Raw genomic sequence first — 23780 nt, 5'->3', positions numbered from 1 at the left:
AATGAAAAACAAAACAAATCATAATTGATACCTTTAAATTGCTTGAGAATATTTGTTGGAGAGAAAGAAACTTAATGAATGCTGCTTCAACGAGGTCCTAGTTGCGATTGATGAAAAAGTTTGAAAATCTCATTAAGCGTATTTTAAATATGTTACATAAAATGCCTATAGAGTGTAATTAATTAATTTATTTTAAACAAAAATATTTTTTTCTTATAAAAAAATTAAAAATAATTTTATATATTTATTTTGAATTAATTATGAATGCCCCAGTGATCTCCTATACAAATTCAATGTATGCCTCAAATTTAACCTTCCAACCAAAGTTATTCTCAAATAAAACACCCAGAATAATTTTAAAATAGTGAAAAAAAATTATAACCGAATAGTGTAAAAAAAAATTGATGCAATTTTAAAATTTCAAAATAGATTAGTATAATTATAAAACGTAAACGGTATAATTTTTAAAAATTAATGCATTAGTATAGTAATTAATATTATATTACAGTGAGTAAATTTATTTTTATTTATAAAATAATAAAAACTACACAAGTACATAAGAAACAAATACATAATACCATGCACATTATCAATGAAGTATTACTAACAAAATCATAGAAATAGCCATCTCAACAATACATATATAAAAAAGGTCAATGTTACTTTTAAGCTGATTTATTGATAGGGATCATAATAGTAGCTTCTACCAATAAAATTCAAATTCTTTAGAATCAGCTCATACATACATTTTTATAATACTTACTTAGATATGCATAATTTATAAACTATTATATATATTTGATGAATTTAAACGAATAAATAGAAATATAATAATTATAAATTCTCTTAAATCAAAACCAAAAAACGAAGGAAGAAAGTGATGGGAGACTAATATTATATGGACAGAAGGTTTATGATGGAAGTGCTGCGAGAAATTTTTTATTTATAAAATATAATTTACTAAAATCATAACGTAAGATCGTCGTTGAGTTTTCTTCGCAAATAAAAACTCTTTTTTAAAAATATTAGTTATTACTTAACTTTAGTGGATTAATTACTCGTCCAATGTATTTCATTTAATAATTTAAATTCGTTTGAATAACATATAAGAATGATATGTTTATGATTAATAATTGTAATTTTTATTTTATTTTGCCAACGAATGAAAGAGTGAATCCCTAAATTTAAACACTGATTTCCACATGCATTGAGAGAAAGCGAGGATCATGGAGGGCCACGGAGCTAAACCACAACAGCCATGCAAGCATGCGGTCGTTCGGGAGTCGCAGGTTGACCACTTCGTCGTCGTCCTCCAGAAGCTGCTGCGTGGCTTTAAATGCAGCCATGGGGGCTCCTGCAAATGCCACCCCCACTCTGTCTCCCTCCTTCGGGGCCTCGCTGATCGCTTGCCTCCTCATTGCTTGATTCTTCATGGCCATGGCGACGGCCTGAAACAAGGAGACACCGTGGGAGCACACGCAGAGAAGAGAGAGATTTAAGACTCCTCGAGCTGAATTGGGAGAGAGATATATAACGCCGCCCTCGCTCGCACTTTCTCCATTACAGTTCGCATTTGCCATGGCCGCCGGCGACGTCTCCTTGGAGGAAATCCGAAATCAGCAAGTCGATCTGGCAAGCCCCATCGCCCTGCGCTAAAACAAAAAATACAAAAGCAAAAACAAAACCATAAATATAGTTCTTATATACACACACACACACACACACACATATATATATACGATCGAAATCACAAATTGAATCAAACAAAATCGAAATGATTTCATGCACTGTTTGATTAAATTACTAAGTATTGTTTAGAAATATATTTAAATTGAAATATACGGTTTGGTTTTCATATTCAACCAAATGCACATTCCAAGAGGAGGAGGAGGATGATGATAAATGATATTATTGAATGGATGTGCAGGAAAGCATACCGGTTGAGGAGGTTTTCAAGCAGCTGAAATGCACGCGGGAAGGATTGTCACAGGAGGAGGGAGAAAAGAGACTTCAAATCTTCGGACCCAACAAGCTTGAGGAGAAGAAGGTACTGCTATTGTGATGGGCCAAATAGCATTACTCCTGCTACTGTTACTGCTGATGCTGATCTCAGATCTCTCCTGTTCTTGAAACTTTCAAATCTTTCTTTGTTCATGAATTTTCACCGACACTGATGATGCAAAACTTTCTGACAGGAGAGCAAGTTTCTCAAGTATCTCGGATTCATGTGGAATCCTCTGTCGTGGGTCATGGAGTCCGCTGCCATCATGGCCATTGTTTTGGCCAATGGAGGGGTACCCCCCCCCCCCCCCTCTCTCTCTCTCTCTCTCTCTCCCCATACACCAACCAAATATACATAAATCAAGAAAAAAAATGAAAAAAAAAAAAAGACACAATGGTTCGACCTCAACAGATTTACGTTATATCTTTATGCCCCGATATCTAACAATGCCTCTAATGCAGGGCGAGCCTCCGGACTGGCAAGACTTCTTGGGAATTGTTGTGTTGCTGATCATCAACTCAACCATCAGTTTCATTGAAGAGAACAGTGCAGGAAATGCTGCTGCTGCTCTCATGGCAGGTCTAGCTCCCAAAAGCAAGGTAAGTTTCTATGGACCTTGTTCATGTCCATGTCTAGTTAGCTCTGGTTAATTAGGCCAATTGAATCCGATTATATGGCTCACTGTGTTGAGTTTGGTGAAGGTTTTGAGAGATGGGAAATGGAGCGAGCAGGATGCATCCATCTTAGTCCCGGGGGACTTGATCAGTGTCAAGCTGGGAGATATCATCCCAGCAGATGCCCGTCTGCTGGAAGGCGATCCCCTTAAGATCGACCAGTCTGCGCTCACTGGAGAATCCTTGCCAGTATCAAAGCACCCCGGAGATGAAGTGTTCTCTGGTTCCACCTGCAAGCAGGGTGAGATTGAGGCCGTTGTCATTGCAACCGGTGTCCACACCTTCTTTGGCAAGGCTGCTCACCTTGTTGATAGCACCAACCAAGTTGGCCACTTCCAACAGGTAAAAACCTACTTACTCATTCTATCTATTACCTACCTTTTCTTCTGTAACACCCCTTATAACTTAAAGCACACTAGACTTAATTGATGATTTCTGATTGTGATCTTTTAATCAGGTCTTGACTTCCATCGGTAACTTCTGCATCTGCTCCATTGCTGTTGGTATGCTGATCGAGATTGTGGTGATGTATCCGGTCCAGCACAGGAACTACAGACAAGGCATCGACAATTTGTTGGTGCTTCTCATCGGAGGCATCCCAATTGCCATGCCAACTGTTTTGTCAGTGACAATGGCCATCGGGTCTCACCGACTGTCAGAACAAGGCGCCATCACCAAGAGGATGACTGCAATCGAAGAGATGGCTGGGATGGATGTCCTCTGTAGTGATAAGACGGGAACTCTCACCCTCAACAAGCTCACTGTTGACAAAGATCTCATTGAGGTTGCATAATCCCATAGCAAACAAGTGCAAAGCTTATTTTCTATGTCAACAAGAGTTTTTGAAATCACTTAATTACCCATGATGGCAGGTGTTTCAAACAGACTTGGACAAGAATTCTGTTGTCTTGTATGCTGCTAGGGCTTCCAGGGTTGAAAATCAAGACGCCATCGATGCCTCAATTGTCGGGATGTTGGGTGATCCTAAGGAGGTACTTGACTGCAGGATCATGTTTTCTGTGAACTATGATCATTCATGATAATATGTGTCTCTAGAACATTACTAAGTAGGGAGTGGACTTGCTCTTGATGCTTTCTTGCTGCGATTTCAGGCAAGAGCAGGGATCACTGAGGTTCATTTCCTACCCTTCAATCCAGTGGATAAGCGCACTGCAATAACCTACCATGATTCTGAAGGCAACTGGCACAGGAACAGCAAGGGTGCTCCTGAACAAGTATGAAAAACTCCTCTATTTGAGCAGTTTTACCAGCACAGAATTTTTGTTTCGATTGTCTGACTGAATAATGGTTGCACCAGATCATTGAACTTTGTGATCTCAAAGGAGATGTGAAGAAAAAAGCCCATGACATCATCGACAGTTTTGCTAACCGTGGCCTTCGTTCTCTTGGTGTGGCACGACAGGTTAGTTGGCTGGTCTGTTACAAGTTGATGATATGATATCTGTGTAACAAGGGAAGCAAATGAATTTTAATGCTAAGTTGATTTGATTGTTTTTTGTGTTTACAGACCATACCAGAGAAGAACAAGGAGAGCGCTGGTGGGCCATGGGAATTCATCGGCCTCTTGCCCCTGTTTGACCCCCCAAGGCATGACAGTGCAGAGACCATCAGAAGGGCCCTTGACCTCGGTGTCAATGTTAAGATGATCACTGGCGACCAACTTGCCATTGGAAAAGAAACGGGTCGTAGGCTCGGAATGGGCACCAACATGTATCCTTCATCCTTCCTTCTTGGCCAGAGCAAGGATGAGTCTATTGCTGCTATTTCTGTCGATGAGCTTATTGAGAAGGCCGATGGCTTTGCAGGAGTCTTCCCTGGTAATTTATTCAAGTTAAATTAAGGTACATGGTAAATTTCTAGGTAGAATGGCAGGACAACTAATGTGAATTTGGGGGGGGATGCAGAACATAAATATGAGATTGTTAAGAAGCTGCAAGAGAGAAAACATATTTGTGGAATGACGGGAGATGGTGTGAATGATGCTCCAGCCCTGAAGAAGGCAGACATCGGTATTGCTGTGGCTGATGCAACTGATGCAGCCAGGAGCGCGTCTGACATAGTTTTGACCGAGCCAGGACTTAGCGTGATCGTGAGTGCTGTCCTGACAAGCAGAGCCATCTTCCAGAGGATGAAGAACTATACCATCTATGCGGTTTCAATCACAATCCGTATTGTGATGGGATTCATGCTCATTGCTCTTATCTGGAAGTTTGACTTCTCCCCTTTCATGGTACTCATCATTGCCATCTTGAATGATGGAACCATCATGACCATCTCCAAGGACAGGGTCAAGCCATCTCCAGTGCCAGACTCATGGAAGCTCAAGGAAATCTTTGCCACTGGCATTGTCCTTGGAAGCTACCTTGCTCTTATGACTGTGGTCTTCTTCTGGCTTGCATCCGACACTGACTTCTTTTCAGTGAGTTTGTCAGCCTCTAAAATGACCAAAGCCAAATTGAAAGCAGTTACTGACGAATACACCTTTAATTTACAGAAAACTTTCGGTGTTAAATCACTCAAAGACCAGAAGGATCAGCTCACTGCTGCACTGTACCTTCAAGTGAGTATTGTGAGCCAAGCACTCATCTTTGTAACCAGGTCGCGAAGCTGGTCTTTCATTGAACGTCCCGGCCTCCTGCTCGTTGGTGCCTTTCTTGCAGCTCAGTTGGTAAGTCTCGTCAGATTTTGATTTCAACCTGCATGGAAGGTTGTGCCTTCGTGCACTTGACACTGTTATCACTCAATGTAGGTTGCTACTGCAATTGCTGTGTATGCAAACTGGACATTCGCTAAAATTCAAGGCATTGGATGGGGATGGGCTGGAGCCATCTGGATCTTCAGCATTGTTACCTACTTCCCTCTAGATGTCCTCAAGTTCATGATCCGCTATGCATTGAGTGGCAAGGCCTGGGATAACATGATCCAGAATAAGGTTAACAAACAAGTTCTAGACAACCAGATTCCTAAACCACCATAGCTGTGACAGTTTTTCCTTTTGGTTTTAGCAACTACTTACCAACTTTCTATTTATGCGTGATCAGACTGCTTTCACAACCAAGAAGGATTATGGAAAAGGTGAGAGGGAAGCACAATGGGCCACAGCTCAACGAACACTTCATGGTCTACAGACTGCAGAATCTCAAGACAAGTCCCATGATAAAAGCAGCTACGCTGAGTTGTCTGAGATTGCCGAGCAAGCAAGGAGACGTGCTGAGGTGGCCAGGTAGGTTAATAAGAAGCAACAAAAACCACCTAAAGAAAAATAAAGAGAGGAAACGAATCGAACACTTGTTATTAGACATACTTGGCCAGGACAAGCCTAATACCCCTGCTGTTGTGTTGCTTCATGGCTTTGTAGGTTGAGGGAGCTTCACACGCTGAAGGGACATGTTGAATCAGTGGTCAAGCTGAAGGGACTGGACATTGATACCATCCAGCAGCACTACACTGTATAAGCCGAAAGGAGGGTTGAAGCTGGTTGTTAAGCTCTGGAAGTGTAGCAGAGTGCTGGTGAAGAGCAGAATAGGACTTCTTTCCCAATCTTCTCTGTTGTGTCAATGCACTAGTGGTGCTGGCCACGTGAAATATTGTTGCTAGTGACATTAAGATTGGTCAAAAGAGCTTACCAGTTGCAATGTCAATTGTAATAGCTATTCTGATCAATAAATAAAATGTTTCACTATGATAATCATCCATTACTTACCTTAGTTCGCCCACAATTATCGAAGTGGTTGGATCTGCTTGCACTGGGGTCGGCAACAGGACATTTTCTAGCAGTCATATTTGTCCATGATGCCTGAACAATTGTAAGAAAACTTGATATATATTTCTCTAATTTTCACTATGAATTGTTACAATAAGTATAGGAGAAAAAAATCAATCAAATCCCTATAACTAAAGAAAAAAGAAAGAATATTAATTACATCAATTACTAATTTATATCAATTAATCAATCCCAACAAATAAGATTGATTATAATCAATCCCATAGATTGTCGGATAAGATTGATATATGTTCAATTCCATTGTGGGATAATTGGGATTGATAATCAATCCCATAGATTGTGGAATCTAATTTTCCAACACTCCCCCTCAAACTAGTGAATAGATGTCAATAATTCTTAGTTTACCAGACAAGACTCAAAGCTTGGTTTGGATAGAGATTTGGTAAGAACATCAGCTTCTTGAGAAGTTGTGGGAACATAGGGCAAGAGTATAGTTCCATTATCTATTTGAGACTTGATGAAATGTCTATCGATTCTAACGTGCTTCATCATGTCATATTGAACTGCATTGTGTACTACACTTATAGTTGATTTACCATTGTTGTAAAGTTTCATGGGACTGGTGATAAGCATGTTTAAATCTGCCATAAGTCTTTGGATCCAAATGAGCTCACATGTTCCCAGAGCAAATGGACGAAACTTAGTTTTTACATTGCTTCTTGCAACAATGGTTTGTTTTTTACTTCTTCAAGTAACCAGATTTTCCCAAACTTTAATGCAATACCTAGTTGTAGATTTACTACTCCTGCCCAATCTGCATTTTAAGTACCCCACTACATCCCTAGTACTCATCTTTCTAAATAGTAATCCTTTTCCTGGACTTCCTTTTAAATATATCAAGATCTGAACTGTTGCATCCATATGCCTCTTTGTGGGAGCATGCATGAATTGGATGATCAAGCTCACACTGAAAGCGATGTCTGGCCTACTTAAGGATAGATAGATCAATTTTCCAACTAGGTGTTGATAAGTCTCCCTGTCCACTAGAGGATCATCATCCGTAATCTTCTGTTTCCAATTCCTCTCTAGAGGTGTCGATGCAGGTCTATATCCTAGTTTTCCAGTTTCATTCAACAGATCCAGAACATATTTTCTTTATGAGATAAAAATTCCCTGTTTACTTCTAACAAACTCCATTCCCAAGAAATACTTTAGAGTTCCAAGGTTTTTCACTTTGAATTCTAATTGGAATTCTTTCTTTAACTTCACAATCTCTGTAATGTCTTCACATGTGATAACCATATCATCTACATAGACAATCAGAACTATTTGCTTCCCATTATTACGTCTTTTAACAAATAAAGTGTGATATGCTTGTCCTTATTTATACTCAAGTTTCTTCATAATAGAGCTAAATCTAGTAAACCATACTCTAGGAGACCGTTTTAAACCATAAAGGGATGTTTTCAGTTTACATACCTTCCTTGATCCAGCATGCATCTTAAATCTTGAAGGAGCTCTCATGTAAACTTCCTTATCCAAAGTGCCATTCAAAAAAGCATTCTTAATGTCCATCTAGTGTAGTTCCCAATCCAAGTTTACAGCTAGTGATAGCAATACTCGAATTGTATTTAGTTTTGCCACAGGAGCAAAAGTCTCAACATAGTTAACTCCATAGGTTTGGCTGTACCCTTGAGCCACCAATCGAGACTTGTATCTTTCTATAGTGCTATCTAATTTGTACTTCACTATAAACACCCATTTACTTCCAACAATCTTTTTTCCTTGGGGCAACTCCACTATCTCCCATGTTCCATTTTCTTTTAGAGCTTTCATTTCTTCCATTACTGCCATTTACCACTGTGGATCTTGTAATGCTTCAAGAATAGTGCGGGGCACTTGAATCTCATCTACTTTGGAAATAAAGGCCTCGTAACTTTCTGATAACTAAGAATATGTGAGATAGTTAAAAATTGGGTGCTTTGTACAAGCTCTTAACTATTTTCTAACAGCAATTGGGAGATCCAAGTCATCTTCTTCTTTTACATCTTCTTCAACCACGCTTGGTTCCTTTTCCACATAAGGATCTACCACTGGTTCAAACTCATGGTTATATTTGAGAGTGTGTAGCCTCCGAGAGTAAACATGTTTCAATGGTGGTCTAGGATTGTGGGACATTCCCCCTAGATTTGGGATTAATTTGGTTTGAGTGTTTGAAGAAGAAAAGATGGGAAAATCAAAGGGAATGTAAGGTTACAGGATGCAAGGGAAAAATTGTTGCTCAGGGTTCAATCTAACAAGTTCTCCTACAACTATTCCCTTGATGAAGTCTCCCCCTAGAGAGTAGCTTGGAGATAGAAGAATTAGTGTTCCACAAAGGAAACATCATAAGAAATCAGAAATCCTTTAGAGGGAGGATGATAACACTTGTATCCTTTCTGAGAAGCAGAGTAGCCTAGGAAAATGCACTTATAGGCATTGGGGTCAAGCTTATTGGGATTGGGTTGATTATTGTGAACAAAGGCGGGACACCCAAAAACCTGAAGTGAAAGAGAGTTATGAAAGTGAGATAAAGGAAAAACAGAGAGTAAAGCACTAAGTGGAGTGCTAAACTTGAGAACTTTGGATGGCAACCGGTTGATAAGGTAGGTTGAAGTCAAAAGAGTCTCTCCACAAAGAGAATGAGGGACATGACTAGCGATCATGAGGGACCGAGCAACTTCCAGCAAGTAACGATTTTTGCGCTTGGCTACCTCATTTTGTTGAGGAGTATAAGAGTAAGAACTTTGGTGGAAGATACCCTAGTCTTGAAGATAGTGATTAAAGGCCTAAGAAAAGTATTCTTTACCATTGTTAGTACGGAGGATCGGTATAGAAAACTGCAAAACATTTTTGATAAGTTGGTGAAACTGTTTAAAGATCATAGGAATCTCAAACTTATCTTTCATCAAGTAAATCCAACAAACCCAAGTATGATCATCAATAAATGTGACGAACTACCGTTTGCCAATGATGGTGGAAACTTGAAATGGACCCCAAACATCACAATGCACAAGGTGGAATAGGCGTGATGGTGTATAAGGACGAAAGGGATGGGGAGAACGCAAATGTTTTGCTAGTACACAATGATCACAATGAAAGGAACTAAGGTCTTTATTAAGGAATGATTGGGGGTACAAAAAATTTAAATATGAAAAACTAGGATGCCCTAGCTAATCGTTGGTGCTAGAAAAGGACATTGGATTCAGAGATAGTGTGAAGACCCACAGGAATAGAAGGACTAAATAGACCACCATTAGATAGTTAGTACAGGCCATTGTGCTCCCTAGTATTGCCAATGGTAAATCTTGAAATTGACAGTGGAAAGGAAACAAAGTTATAGAGCAATGTAAATCAGTTATCAATTTATGAACAACTATGAAATTGCATTGTAATTTAGGCACATAAAGAACAACCTTAAGTGGCAACCCAAACACCGTGAGATCATCTTGACCCGCGGCCTTACACAAGGATCCATCTGCCACAGTACTACTAATGTCTTCTGTATAAGGGTAAAATTTAAGGAGTTCAATCAAATAGCCACACATATGGTCAGTTGCTCTGGAATCCACAATCCAAACGTCTTGGGGACCTTTGTAAGATAAAAAGGAAGCAAAAAAGTTGATTTTACCTTTGTGAGCTATAAGTGTAGTGGAACTAAAATCAGGTTCCTTGGTAGGGTGGAGCATTTTTTTTAGCACTGCCATTTGTTCGACTGTGAATGGTAAGACTCTAGATGAGGGAGAGACGGGTGGGGCATCAACAACAAAAGCTATTTTTGTGCGTCTTTAACTTCTGAGTTTCCAGTCACCAGGCTTCCCATGAAGGTCCCATCAAGTCTCCTTGGTGTGATATGGTTTATTGCAATGCTCACACCAAAAACGATCTTTCTGAGGCTTGAGAGACTGCTGCCCAAAAGGTCCTTTGGATTTGTCAGGATGATAAGCTGCTAATGCAGAGCCTTGGGCAATAGAATCAATGCCGGGATCTTTGGAATGAGGCAACATAACACATTTGCGACTTTCTTTGTGCCGGACAATTACAAAGGAATCATTGATAGTCAATAGAGGTTTGGTGCCCAAAATACAACCCCATACCTCATCTAAATCAGCATTGAGTCCTATAAAAAATCAAAAACACGATCTTTCTCCTTCATAGCTAGAAACAGTTGATCATCCTTGGTACAATGCCAAGTAACGGTGTGATATAGATCAAGCTCCAGCCACAACTTATAAATGGTACTAAAATATTCCGTGATCGACATACCTCGTTTTGTGGAGTGTAAGGTAGTCTGAACTTCAAACAATTGAGAAACATTCTCCAAGTCAGAATACATTTGGTGGATAGCAGTCCACACTTCTTAGGTAGTGTTATAGAACAAATAATGCCTTCCAATTTTGGGTTCCATGGATTGGATGAGTTAGGCTATCACCAGAGAATTTTTCACTACCCATGTGCTGTATTTGGGAGATTGAGGGCTTGGGGCTAGCGGAACACCAGTAAGATAGCCCATTTTCCCTTTACCAGTCATCACGAGCTTCACAGATTGGTACCATTCTCAAAAATTGGTGCCATTGAGATGATGAGCAGTCAAGGGGATAGGGTGTTGGTCAAGGTGGGATGTCTACATAGTGGTAGCGTCGGGATTGAGGGAAGGAGGCGTTGGGACAGTGTTTGGGTTAGTGTTTTGTTCGATGTGGGAGTCTAGGGTCAAAAACATGGAGGATTCCGCTGGTGGAGTGCTGGTTGGTGAGGCCATGGTGGTCATTGGATCAATCGGCACCACCGTCATTGTTGAGACAGGGGTTCGGTGTTTGGGTTAGTGGGTAATGCAGGCTAGATGATACTTCATGACTCTAATACTATAAATAATTGTGAGAAAATTTTGTATATATTTCTCTAATCTTCACTATAAATGGTTACAATATCCGTATGAAAAAGAAATCAATCAAATCCTTATAACTAAAAAAAAAAAATAAGGAATGCTAATTACATTAGTTACTAATTTACATCAATTAATTAATCTCAACAATTAAGATTAATTATAATCAATCTTATAATCTCATAGATTGTGAAATAATTGAAATTGATAATCAATCACATAGATAGTGAGATCTAATTTTCAAACAATGCCAATCTTTTTTTTAAGTTTGGGTGGAATTTCACCTTGCCAAACCAGTTCTTTATTTGTGGCAGCATTCAGCTATGGCTGCACCGGGCAATGGCCTGGCAAGCTAACTGGACTGCAAGTGAATCCTTTTCTCCCCAAACACCAACTTGAATATGCCACTGGTTTCATTGATTCGGGCTATATATTCTTCTGATCTTGCTAAAAGGAGATTTCTGGTGAGTTATATCTGAAGCAAAATGCACACTATTTATCAGAATGGCCATGAACTTGAGCAAAAACTATATGTTTTGTGAGAGAGAAGATATCACTTGAGCCGACAAATCATTCTCAAGGATTCCGTTGTCTAGTTTTCTTTTGTTTATTCGAGGGGTAGCTTCAGAAGCATACTGAGTACCTTCTCTGTCAACAATGGAGTTTTGAACCAGATTCAGTTACAAAATTAACTACATCAAAATTACACTGGTCCTCGTTTTCTCAGGGAAAAAACATAAAAGTCTCGACAATTTCGCTATTGAGAATAAGCCAAATGGCATAGCTTATAACTTACGTCAAATTGCTTGTAATTACAATATCACGCTTTCTTTATCTTCCAAGATGTCAGTTCAGAAGGTAACAAATCTTCGTTACAGGAAAGCACAGCTTGTGCCATCAGTTTTCCTAGCCAACCATGATACAACAGACCCCTTGAACCGAGCCCTCCCAATAACCAGTATTTACAAGAAGGAAGATTCCCGCCTATAAAATCATCATCAAGACAACCCAAAAGCGGCAGTGATCCATGGGGAGTGAGTGGTGGCATTGCCCTGAGACCTGCGCTTGCTCCAGTGAAGTTCCAATTCTTTATGGCTGGGTATATGACGGATGCCTTGTGTAGAAGCTCTTCCAGGGCTTTTGAAGCTTCCTCTGAAGGGACTTCGGGCAAATAATTTCTTGAATTCCAGTCCCATGTTGATCCTAAATATAGATTGCGAGGCCCCTGCACAGCAATCCATGCATCTGACAAGATTGATGGGCTATGGTCCGGATAGCTTCCACTGAAATTCAACATTCAGGATATTTAAACGGAAGGAATGCAATCCATACAAATATATACAAAATTAAAAAAAAGTATATATGAGTATGATTTGAATTAATGCTCCAGCATGATGCCACAGATGTCGAGGTATCCTTGTTTTACAATGCTTGGAAATGTATAATCTTTTCATTTTTGGTTGGAATTTTAGTGCCTCCCACAAAATGATTTTTATAATAGGAAGTATACAAAGATCATGAGATAGCTTCTACCTTGAATCATCAGGCAGCTCTAGGCGAGCAACAACACCTCTGCATGTCCTTAGAGGAAGCTTCCCAGAGAATTCTGGAAGAAAAGCTGCTCTAGCACCTAGACAAACAATGACTGCGCTATACTCCCCTGAAAACAATTAAAAAAAGGAAAAAATTAACCCAAAAGGCGGTATCCAAACGAGCTGCTTGCAAATAACCAGAGTTCCCTAGAGTTTTGAGTATGGTTATGTTAGCTTGAAGAAATAACCATCTACCTGGATTAGCCAGTCAAATTTGAAGTTGATGATGTAGCATGATTAATGCTTATGACATGCAAAGATTTGCAAAGAAAACTCTGACTGAATTGCAATCCATCACTTTTAGTATTGGCTTGGCAACTCAACTACTATATGATGCACATATGACGTAGTACAGTTTGTAGCATTAAATTAAAACATTTCCAATAAAGAATGTGTTATAGCCCACTACAAGGTATGAGACTTGTCCCACATCGAAAGTTTAGACTCTTGGTGTGGGGCTTATAACCTCTTGGGCACCCCCACCCTGACAGCTAACTTTTGAAGGTAAGTTCTACCCGAAGGCTATAACAGTGGTATCAGAATCGGTGTCCTTGGAAGCTAGATGGAGGTGGGTCTATCGGCGAACACGCCAGGGGCGACACGAAAGGCGGTCATTCGCAACTATAACGGACCTCCAGGCGTCGAAGGGTGACACGAACCTACAGGCGTTCGTGACTGTAATGGACGTTCTACAGTGATCGTGAGTCAGTCGGAGGTGAAGCAGATGGCCCAGGGTTGAGGTTGGAGTGGAAGACAAGTGAGAGAGTTTCGTTGGAGTTGGCGCGGTGGGCAAGGAAGGGGTCGCATCCAGTGTCAAACACATTCGGTAATTAGTTGGTGTCAACGAGGAAGGCCGAAGGCACAAGGATGACACAACTAGTGTCGAGGTTGGACGCCTTGGAAGCGGGCCTCTGAAAAAACCATGAGCAAGTAGACAAGAGGCTGGAGATGGTTGAAGCTGGGGTTCAACACACCTAGGAGGAAGTCAACCACATCCGAGTAGATGTGTCACTGATGGAGAGGAACACTCGGGAAGAGCTTTCGGGTTTGAGCCAACACCTGAGCGCTTCCCTCGCCATCTTCTCCCGACAACCCAACGCAAGTCTGCTAGTGGATTTCCCTCCCCAAGCCACGACAACACCCATCTTTCCCGAACTGAGGGGTCGGCCAAATGTGGAAGAACAAATAGAGTATGTTGCTGAAGGGTCTCTTTGGGGATCCCTAACAAACCAGAATAATCCCCCTACACCAAGACTTGAAATCCCGAAGTTTGAAGGGGACAAACCCCCATGGTGGGTCAAACGTTGCGAGTGTTTTTTTTACCACTACCGAATAGTCGAAGGGAACAAGGTAAACATGGTAGCTGTCCATTTGAATGATATGGCAAATTAATGGTTTCAAGGGTGGAGCAAGCAAAGAACGAAATGGTGGTGGCTTGAATTCGAAGAGGAATTTTGCGCTTGTTTTGGGGAGCAAAACCTAACTGATGTGGTGGAAGAATTTAACAAACTGAAACAAAAAGGAACAATAGAAGAATATCAGGTCAAATTTGAGGCTCTTAGGCAGTGGCGAATCTACATGTGAGCTACCGTGGGCTTCAGCCCAGGGCAGCTCACAATTAAAATTAATTTTTTATATTAATAATAAATTAGTCCAAAAAAAATTACAGCCCATTTCAAAATCTGTGATGTATAATTTTACATTTTAAAAAAAAAATTCAGCCTCCCTCTACATAAATTTATGGATCCAGACCTGCTCTTAGGTCTATAATACGACAAGCACACCCAACTCTAGATGAACATTATTTCGTGTCTAGCTTCTTTAGTGGACAATGGACTGAGTGATAAGCTAAGGCCAATGGCCAAAATGCTACAACCTACTTCGGTAAGACAAGCGATAGAGATGGCCCGTTTGCATGAGTTATCATTGGAGGTGTTTGTTAAGAAGCACAAGACTGTAACAGAAAAGTGTCCCCAGAGTAGTCAGAAAGTGGGAGAAATGCTTAGACGGCGGCCCCAGATCAGACTCAAGGAAAAGAGCATCCTCAGGCATCCAAATCTCCTATTATGGAGTCCAGGCGAAGGCTCGGATTATGCTTAAAATGTGGGGACAAATTCAATCCGGGCCACCAATGCAGAAGCCAGTTGCTGCATATGGAAGGGTTAGAGGAAGACAACGGAGGAGGAGAGCTAGCTGAAACTGGATAAGGGAACAATGGATAAACGATAATAAGTTTCTTCGGAAAAAAAAACATTTCAAAGGGGGGAAATTTGTCACATGTCAAGGGTAGCTATGTAATTGTGTCCCTCTATTCTGTTAGGATATTTTCTTTTTTGTCTTTTCCCTTTTTGTCTTGTAGCTTAGGCGGTTAGAGTGCCATGTCCGGTAGCTAATGTGAGGCTATATATATTAAGCCTTAGCTATAGGAAGGGCTATGATGATGAGAATGAATTGAATATTCTGTTGCTCTCCTAATATTTCTCTCTCGGTTATCTTCTTCGTTATTTCCTCTACTGTATCTCTCCCTCTCATCTGATTTCTTCCCCAAATTTCTCTCTTAATTTCCAAATTCCTTTTCACACCCTAGTTCAACCCTAAGGGTGTGACAGAATGGCACATCTGAGAGGTGCTGACTGAATCATTTTTTTTCCTGCAAAAGTGTTCATAACAAATAAATGTTTCAGATTCTTAACTCCACCATCTCCATGTTGTTCAATATCTTTAATATTAGTTCCACAACTGACCCATACAAAAACATACTTAAGAGCCAACCTTGAAGAGTAACAAGGGTTCCCTAGCATGCTCCACGCAGATAATGCAAACTTTGGTAAGCACAAATTACAATGCTAAAAATGAACCAGATACATGATTATCTACAATTTGGATTATAGGAGTACAACCTCGATACTCTCTCTAGTCAATACAAAGTTTATTGTTTTCCGTTAGGCAAAATAGTTGGCCATTGTGCCAGAATACTTCAGTTAAGCAGACTACTATATTACAAAGTACAGCCCCATTATGCTGGTTCCTGGTAGCAGCACATCAATATAGCAATTTCTAGGAAAAGCTCAATTAAGACAATTATGCCAGTGAAACTACTTTGCCTTATAAAAATAAAAAAAGTAAACTACTTTTGTCTATGTTCTGACAAAATAACTTTGAAACAATTGTTGCAACTAAAAGAAACTGAGCCAAGAGGATATTGTTGTACCTGTAAATTCAAGAAGGTTATTAATAGACTTCTTGTGCAAATTTAACTCTTTTCTTCCAGAACCAGGGGTTGACAGGTCTTTCGCCAGATCTTCACAAGCTAAAAAAAAGTGCCTAAATAAACTAACCATAGTCTAAAAAACATAAAATAGAACTTTCTAAAATGAAATTACAAAGCTGTTCCTACTGACCATGAGATATCGTTGAGGATAAACATTTACGGCTTCAGGCATGTAGAAGGCAGAGTTCAAAGGCGCACACAAATTTGGCACAAGATCTTGGGCAGCATCTTTATCAATGGACTCTATTCTACAACTGGCAAGGCATTTCTGAGCATTCTAATAGTAAAAAAGATGTCATAATGTTACTATGAATTATTTTAAATAAACCATAGTCCATTTCAACTCCGCCTGGGGATGTTATCCACTGCCGGTCCCAAACCCGGATAAAGGAGGAGAGTTGTGTTAGGTAGCCGACAGCTAACGTAAAACCTAGTCGGATCCAAAACATGAACTCTAGACAAACTATGAAAAATCGTTGGGGCCTAACCCTTCATAGCGACGCGCTACACTGCTTGCGTGTAATGTCAAGTGAACTAGGGCCGCTACATCGGCGCCCGGATGTAGTGACAAGTGAGCAAGGGTTCCCGCATTTGCTTGGACAGATGTGGGTAAAAAAGTTAGTCCAAAATCAAAATCAAAACCAAAATAAAAAACAAAATCAAAAACAAATTCAAAATCAAGGCCAAAACCAAAATCATAGATTAAGAATTGGGTCATGGAACATGGGAACATTAACAGGCAAAGCTATGGAAGTAGTAGATGTGATGATTAGGATAAATATTAATATTATGTGCCTTCAAGAGACGAGATGGATAGGGAAAAAAGTAAAAACTTTATCAGAAACTGGATATAAAATATGGTACACAGGAAATGATCGAGCAAAAAATGAAGTAGGGATTATTATGGATAAAAGCTTAGTAGATGAGGTAGTGGATGTAAAGAGAATAGGGGATAGGATTATTATGGTAAAGGTTGGTATAGAAATAATGACTATGAATATCTTTAGAACATATGCACCACAAGCAGGGTTAGATGAGGAGATAAAAACAAAATTCTAGGAGGAGGATCTAGAGGGACTCATACAAATGATACCAAAAGAAGAGAAAGTGATTATAAGAAGTGACTTAAATGGTCACGTGGGTAGAGACGGAAACGACTATAAAGAGGTACATGGAGGGTATGGATTCGGGGAAATTAATAATAAAGGTAAGTCTATTCTAGATTTTGCTATGGCATATGAGCTCATCTTAACCAATACTAGGTTTAAAAAACGAGACAAACAATTAATCACGTATAAAAATGTCACATCAAACACCCAAATAGATTACTTCCTTATGAGACAAGAGGATCGGTTATGTTGTAGGAATTGTAAGGTGATACCGGGAAAGTGTTTGACTACTCAACATAGACTTTTGGTATTTGACGTCCAAGTAAGAAATTGGAAGAGAAAAAATCACATAAAACAAAATCCAAGAATTAAGTGGTGGGATTTCAAAGGGGAGAAACAACTAATCTTCAAAGAAAAACTAAAGAGTTGAAGAGAATGAAATGGAAAAGGACAGGCAAATCAAATGTGGAGGGAAATGGCTACTGCCTTGAGAAGCACGGCAAAGGTAGTCCTTAGAGAGACAAATGATAGAACCCCAAACCTTAAGGAGTCTTGGTAGAGGAATGAAGAGGTACAATTGAAAATTAGAAATAAAAAAACTTGCTATAAGGCTGTATATCAGTGCAACAATGAAGAAAACCTAAAAATTATAAAGAAGCAAAAAATGCAGCAAAAAGAGCTGTTAGTGAAGCAAGGTCAAAAGCATATGAGAATCTATATAAATGACTTGATACAAAAGATGGAGAAAGGGATATATATAAATTAGCTAAAGCAAGAGAAAGAAAAACAAGGAATCTAAACCAAGTGAAATGCATAAAAGATGAAAATCAAAATGTATTAGTGAATGAGGGAGAGATGGAATGAGTATTTCACAAAATTATTCAATGATGGTGGGGACGCAAGAGTTAGGTTGGGACATTTTAGGAACTCCGAAGGGAACGTGAGCTATACATTTTATTGATGCATAAATTCAAATGAAATAAGACAAGCATTAAAAAAGATGAAAAATCATAAAGTGGTGGGACTAGATAATATACCAATAGAAGCATGGAAATGCATGGGAGAAGAGGGCATATCCTGGCTAACGAAATTATTTAACGCGATCCTTAAATCAAAAAAGATGCCAGATGAGCGGAGGAAGAATACTTTGGTTCCTATATACAAGAACAAAGGAGATGTTCAAAACTGTGAAAATTACAGAAGAATTAAGTTAATGAGTCATACCATGAAACTCTGGGAGAGAGTAATAGAGCAAAAGCTTAGAAAAGAAACAAATGTCTCGAAAAATCAGTTTGGTTTCATGCCTGATAGGTCAACAATGGAAGCTATATACCTACTGAGGCGCCTAATGGAAAGGTATCGGGATCTGCATATGGTGTTTATAGATCTAGAAAAGACCTATGATAGGGTTCCTAGAGAAGTATTATGGAGGGTTTTAGAGAAGAAATGAGTCCGAATAGCCTATATACAAGCCCTTAAGGACATGTATCACAGTGCAGAAACAAAAGTCAGAACATGCGAAGGGGATACTGAACCATTTCAAATTACAATGGGACTGCATCAAGGTTCTGCACTAAGTCCATACTTATTTATTTTAGTAATGGATGAACTAACTAAACACATTCAGACAGAGGTGCCATGATGTATGCTATTTGCAGATGACATAGTGTTGGTGGATGAAACATAAGAGGGAGTGAACACTAAACTTGAATTGTGGAGAAACAATTTAGAATCTAAGGGATTTAAATTAAGTAGAAGGAAAACAGAATATATGGAATATAAATTTAGTAAGAATGCAAGAGTGGAGGATGTTATAATAAAATTGGAAGACCAAATCTTACAAAGAAAAGACCATTTTCGATATTTGGGATTAGTGATTCAAAAAGATGGAGAAATTCACGAGGATGTCACGCATAGAATTAAGGCAGGTTGGCTAAAATGAAGAAATGCATCGGGAGTATTATGTGATAGTAAAATCCCATTATAACTGAAAGGAAAATTCTATAGGATAGCTATAAGACCAAACCTATTGTATGGCTCAGAATATTGGGCAGTCAAATACCAGCATGAACAAAAAATGAGTGTAGCAAAGATGAGAATGCTAAGATGGATGTGCGGCCATACAAGAAAAGATAAAATTAGAAATGAGGTTATTCGTAATAAGATAGGAGTAGTGCCAATCGAGGAGAAGATGAGAGAGACTAGACTAAGACGGTTTGGTCATGTGAGAAGGAGACCAAGAGACGCTCCTGTGAAGAGAGTTGATGAAATGGAACAATTAGTCAAAAAAAAAAAGTAGAGGCAGACCAAAGAAGACTTTGAAAGAAACATTGAAATTTGATATGAAGTATATGGACTTAAATGAAGATATGACAAAAGACAGAAATACATGGAAGTCTATAATTCATGTAGCCGACCCTACCTAGTGGGATAAAGGCTGGATATGTTGTTGTAAACCATAGTCCATTTCATGGGCAGTTTAAACTTTAGAGGAACTTACATCATTTAGTACATCAAGATTCTTCAAGCTGATTGAAGGTCTCAAAAATACCTTTGCAATGAATAAGTTGCATCTTAAATGTTTGATATTCAAAGTGATTCTCATAATATGCGCGTTGTCACATGCCAAGGGTAACTATGTAATTGTGCCCCTCTATTCTGTTAAGATATTTTGTTTTTTGTCTTTTCCCTTTTTTGTCTTGTATCTTAGGCGGTTAGAGTGCCTTGTTTGGTAGCTAATGTAAGGCTATATATATTAAGCCTTAACTGTAGGAAGGGCTATGATGATGAGAATGAATTGAATATTCTATTTCTCTCCTAATATTTCTTTCTCTCGGTTATCTTCTTCATTATCTCCTTTGCTATATCTCTCCCTCTCATCTAATTTCTTTCCCAAATTTCTCTCTTAATTTCCAAATTCCCTTTCACAACCTAGTTCAACCCTAAAGGTGTGACAATTAGTATCAGAGTCGACCCCATATCTCCCAATTAGTCCGACAACAGAAATGACGCTTGCATTGCAATGTTCGTCCAAGACTAGTCCATAACCTGCTGTCGTGGGCACCGAGATTGCAGAGCGTGGTGGTATGTTATGGTGTACTGCAAGGTATGGGACTTGTCCCACACCGAAAATTTAAGCTCTTAGTGTGGGATTTATAACCTCTTAAGCACCCTCCCCTTGACAGCTAACTTTTGAGGGTAAGTTCTACCCGAGGGCTGTAACATGCTTGTATCAAATGCAATTCTCTGAGACTCTACTGATTATCTACGTCATCAATACATAAATGAGGAAATACAACACGAGAGAGCACAACTATGTAATGCTGACTTCGGGTAAGAAACTAAAAGTAAACAACTCAATATCCAGTCATCCAGACCATGCAGCTCACAAAAAGTCATGCTGCTCACTACTAATAAATACCTAAACTAAAAGAGTGGACGCATTTGAAGATATTGGAAGACAGCATCCACTAATTGTGCCATGCTGCAACAGATTTTCTATCTGGAATTGTAGAACACCCAGATGAGAAAAACCAAAAATAGAAAAAGAAAGGGAACAGAAAAAATCACTAACAATTGGCAACACCACTCATAAAGAAAGTGAGATAAACAATAAACAGTCTAGAAGAAAGAGAAGACCTTCTCCTGACTATGAATCTATCAGAACTCTGAGTATAGTAGTTACTTTCTGATTTCAATTTGCTGCACCCAACTGCTGCTTCTGCTATGCTTAAAAGCTTCAAACTCTCTCTCCAACACTCTGCACCCCGTCAGAGAAGCTTAACTGCTAGAATCAAATTAATCAATGTTAACAATCCAAACTGGAATATGGGCATCTCTCAAGAACATAAAAAAAAAAAGTACAACAAGAAGAAAACATGTAAAAATCTACTCAGGTAATCTGTGTATCAAAAAGGAGATTTTAACCTTTTGGAGAATACGGGTGTAGTAGTCCTCCCGACACTCTGGATGCACCTCCACCAATGTCAACTTCATCATATACGTCAATGCACACATGCAACTCCTTAGGACTGTGCTGCAAGGAATTAGCCACAACTAGAGTTGCATATCATAAAATGAGTGAGGTAATGCACATCCCTTGCTGGTATGTGGATAAAGAATGTATTTAACTGCTCAACATGCTTCGACATGAGGATTGATATGTCAGGAGCATAATCATGTCACTGAATGTGAAATTTAAGAAACTAAAATAAAAGATGCACTGGGAAAAGATTATCACCACCTCAGCAAAAAAAATCAGAAATCATATCACATTCAATATTAAGTCATAAAAAATCATAAGACTCACTCATAACTCAGTAAGATTAGTTTCATTGTTAAAAAGGAAAGCATTTTCTTGGGTGGACAGAAGAACTAATAACACCGGTTTAGTGAATACATAAATATATATTTAACCATTAGTGCGGAAAATATCCAAGCATAATATATCTAGTCCCACATCCAAAAAAAAAAAATGTTTTTCATAGGAAACGTTTTTTTTTTTTTGAATAACCGAGATATGGTTCTTAATCAATACCCATCTATGAAAAACAGTGTCTGCACAACTTTACTATGCTAAATGTACATTATTATAATCTCCTAGACCAGTAGGTCAACTGTAAACAACCATAGTTGCCAGCATAGGAAGAGAAAAAAGGAAAAGAGACAAGAAATAAATATCCCAAATATTATAGGATAGGAAAAATGCTAGGTGATATAAAACTATATGCAATATTAATATAAAATTCACTAAAAAATTAAAAATAATAATATTAAGCATCAAAACACATTCACTATCAAATACTAAGGTGAATAATATTTATAAAAGATTGCTAGTTAATATCGTTGCTTACAACATATTTTAGGACCATAAAAATAATTAAAACTATGAGTAGCACATTTCAAAAATATTTTAGGGGCCTACTACAAGTTTCTGCATTTTAATGAGAATTTGTGTCGTTCCCGAAGTCGTGGATGTTTTAGCATTTGTTGTGCGGCAAATAATTTGTGATAGTTGTTGTTCTTGTTGTGATGCAACAAAAGATTCATGACCAGACCCCCCGTTTTCTGATCATCCTTGAAAAATTACAAAATTAATCTATTGCTTGAAACACCATGCGAATCTCGCTACAATGGGATGAAGTGGCCAAAAGAAATTTCAAGAAAATGCAGAAAGAGGGGCAGAGAGTACCAGCAACAAATGACAAGCCACAGATAAACCAGCCCCAAGCACTGCGTATCTACATTCATATACATAGCCAACAAGCTATGAGCGATAATATCGCATTAATGACAAATATTTAACAGTCGAAAGAAAGACGTAGAGAGGGACCTCAGGGGTCGCCGCGGCCCCGAAGAGGACGGCCGAACCGAAATGAAAGAAAATGAAGATGATACCGGCTGTGGCAGGGCTCCAATGAAGTGCTTGGGGCGTAGATAGGAAGAATTCACCGGAGATTTCGGTGGCCAAGGAATAAGTCTAGGGTTAGGGTTTGGACTTTAAGATGGTCGCCAGTTCCATCCGCTAGGTGGCGCGGGGGCGCACCGGCTGCCGACCGCCCATCCTAATGATGTACCATTTTGCTTTTGAGGTTGTACGGAAAAATGAAAAACGTTTTGAAACGAAAACGCGAAAATAGTTTTTTTTTTTTAAGTTAAGAAAATGAAAATGCGGAATAAATTATAAATTTTAAAAATATAAAAGTATATGTAATAAATAGTTAAAATTATAAGTGTTAGAATAAAATAAATAAAAGTATATATAAAATTAATTTATAATTTATATGATATAAAGAATATTATATGTTGTAAATCCTGAATTGCAAAATTGCAAATGCAGTAAAGTTTGAAAATTTGAAATAGTTAAAGAAAAATCTAAGTGTTTATTGCTCTCGTTGTTAACTTGCTTCATTGTTGACATGTCTTATTGTTTGTTATCAATTGCTGAGCACCGCTACATTCTCCATCTATGTTGTCATCACTGTTTCTTTCGTCGTCGACGCGTCGCCTCACTTTTCTCGTCGCTCTAATCACTGTCTCATCTCTTGTCGTCGACCCATCTCGCATCACTCTCATCGTTGAGTGCTGTTGCATCCTCCATCTTGTCAGGCTTCGATTGTCATTGCCTCTCGCCCTCTCTGCTAACTTATTAGTGTTAGTAATATTCGAGTGAATAGAAACACATTTTTAGCTATATACCTAAATTGTGAAAATGGCTCCAAAATGTTTCACAATTTACAAAAACAATTTGAAAATTATTTTAGGCAAGTTTTGCCATTTTCAAAACGAGAAACAAGGCCATTTTCGTACTTCTTAGTTGCTCCCACTTTAGCCGTAATTAAATGGAGGATAGATTATTTAAAAAAATTGAATTCTTAAGTTTTAACATGTTTTTAAATTTTTTTCAATAGTCAAAGCTTTTAATTTTTTAGTTTTAGTTGTGAATTGTCTTTACATTTCATCTCTG

At 38.7% G+C, this 23780-nt stretch overlaps 2 pseudogenes; one reads left to right on the top strand and one right to left on the bottom strand.

The window, feature by feature from the left end:
• The first annotated feature begins 1578 nt into the window (after positions 1-1578).
• Positions 1579-6152, top strand: LOC127794650 (ATPase 8, plasma membrane-type-like; annotated as a pseudogene).
• Positions 6153-12102: 5950 nt separating this feature from the next.
• Positions 12103-22813, bottom strand: LOC127794868 (uncharacterized; annotated as a pseudogene).
• Positions 22814-23780: the final 967 nt, after the last annotated feature.

The sequence above is a fragment of the Diospyros lotus genome, chromosome 2 (genome assembly GCF_014633365.1).
Source record: "Diospyros lotus cultivar Yz01 chromosome 2, ASM1463336v1, whole genome shotgun sequence".
NCBI classification, from domain to species: Eukaryota; Viridiplantae; Streptophyta; class Magnoliopsida; order Ericales; family Ebenaceae; genus Diospyros; species Diospyros lotus.
Note: the sequence above shows the minus strand (reverse complement) of the source record. Positions and strands in the feature narration are given on the sequence as shown.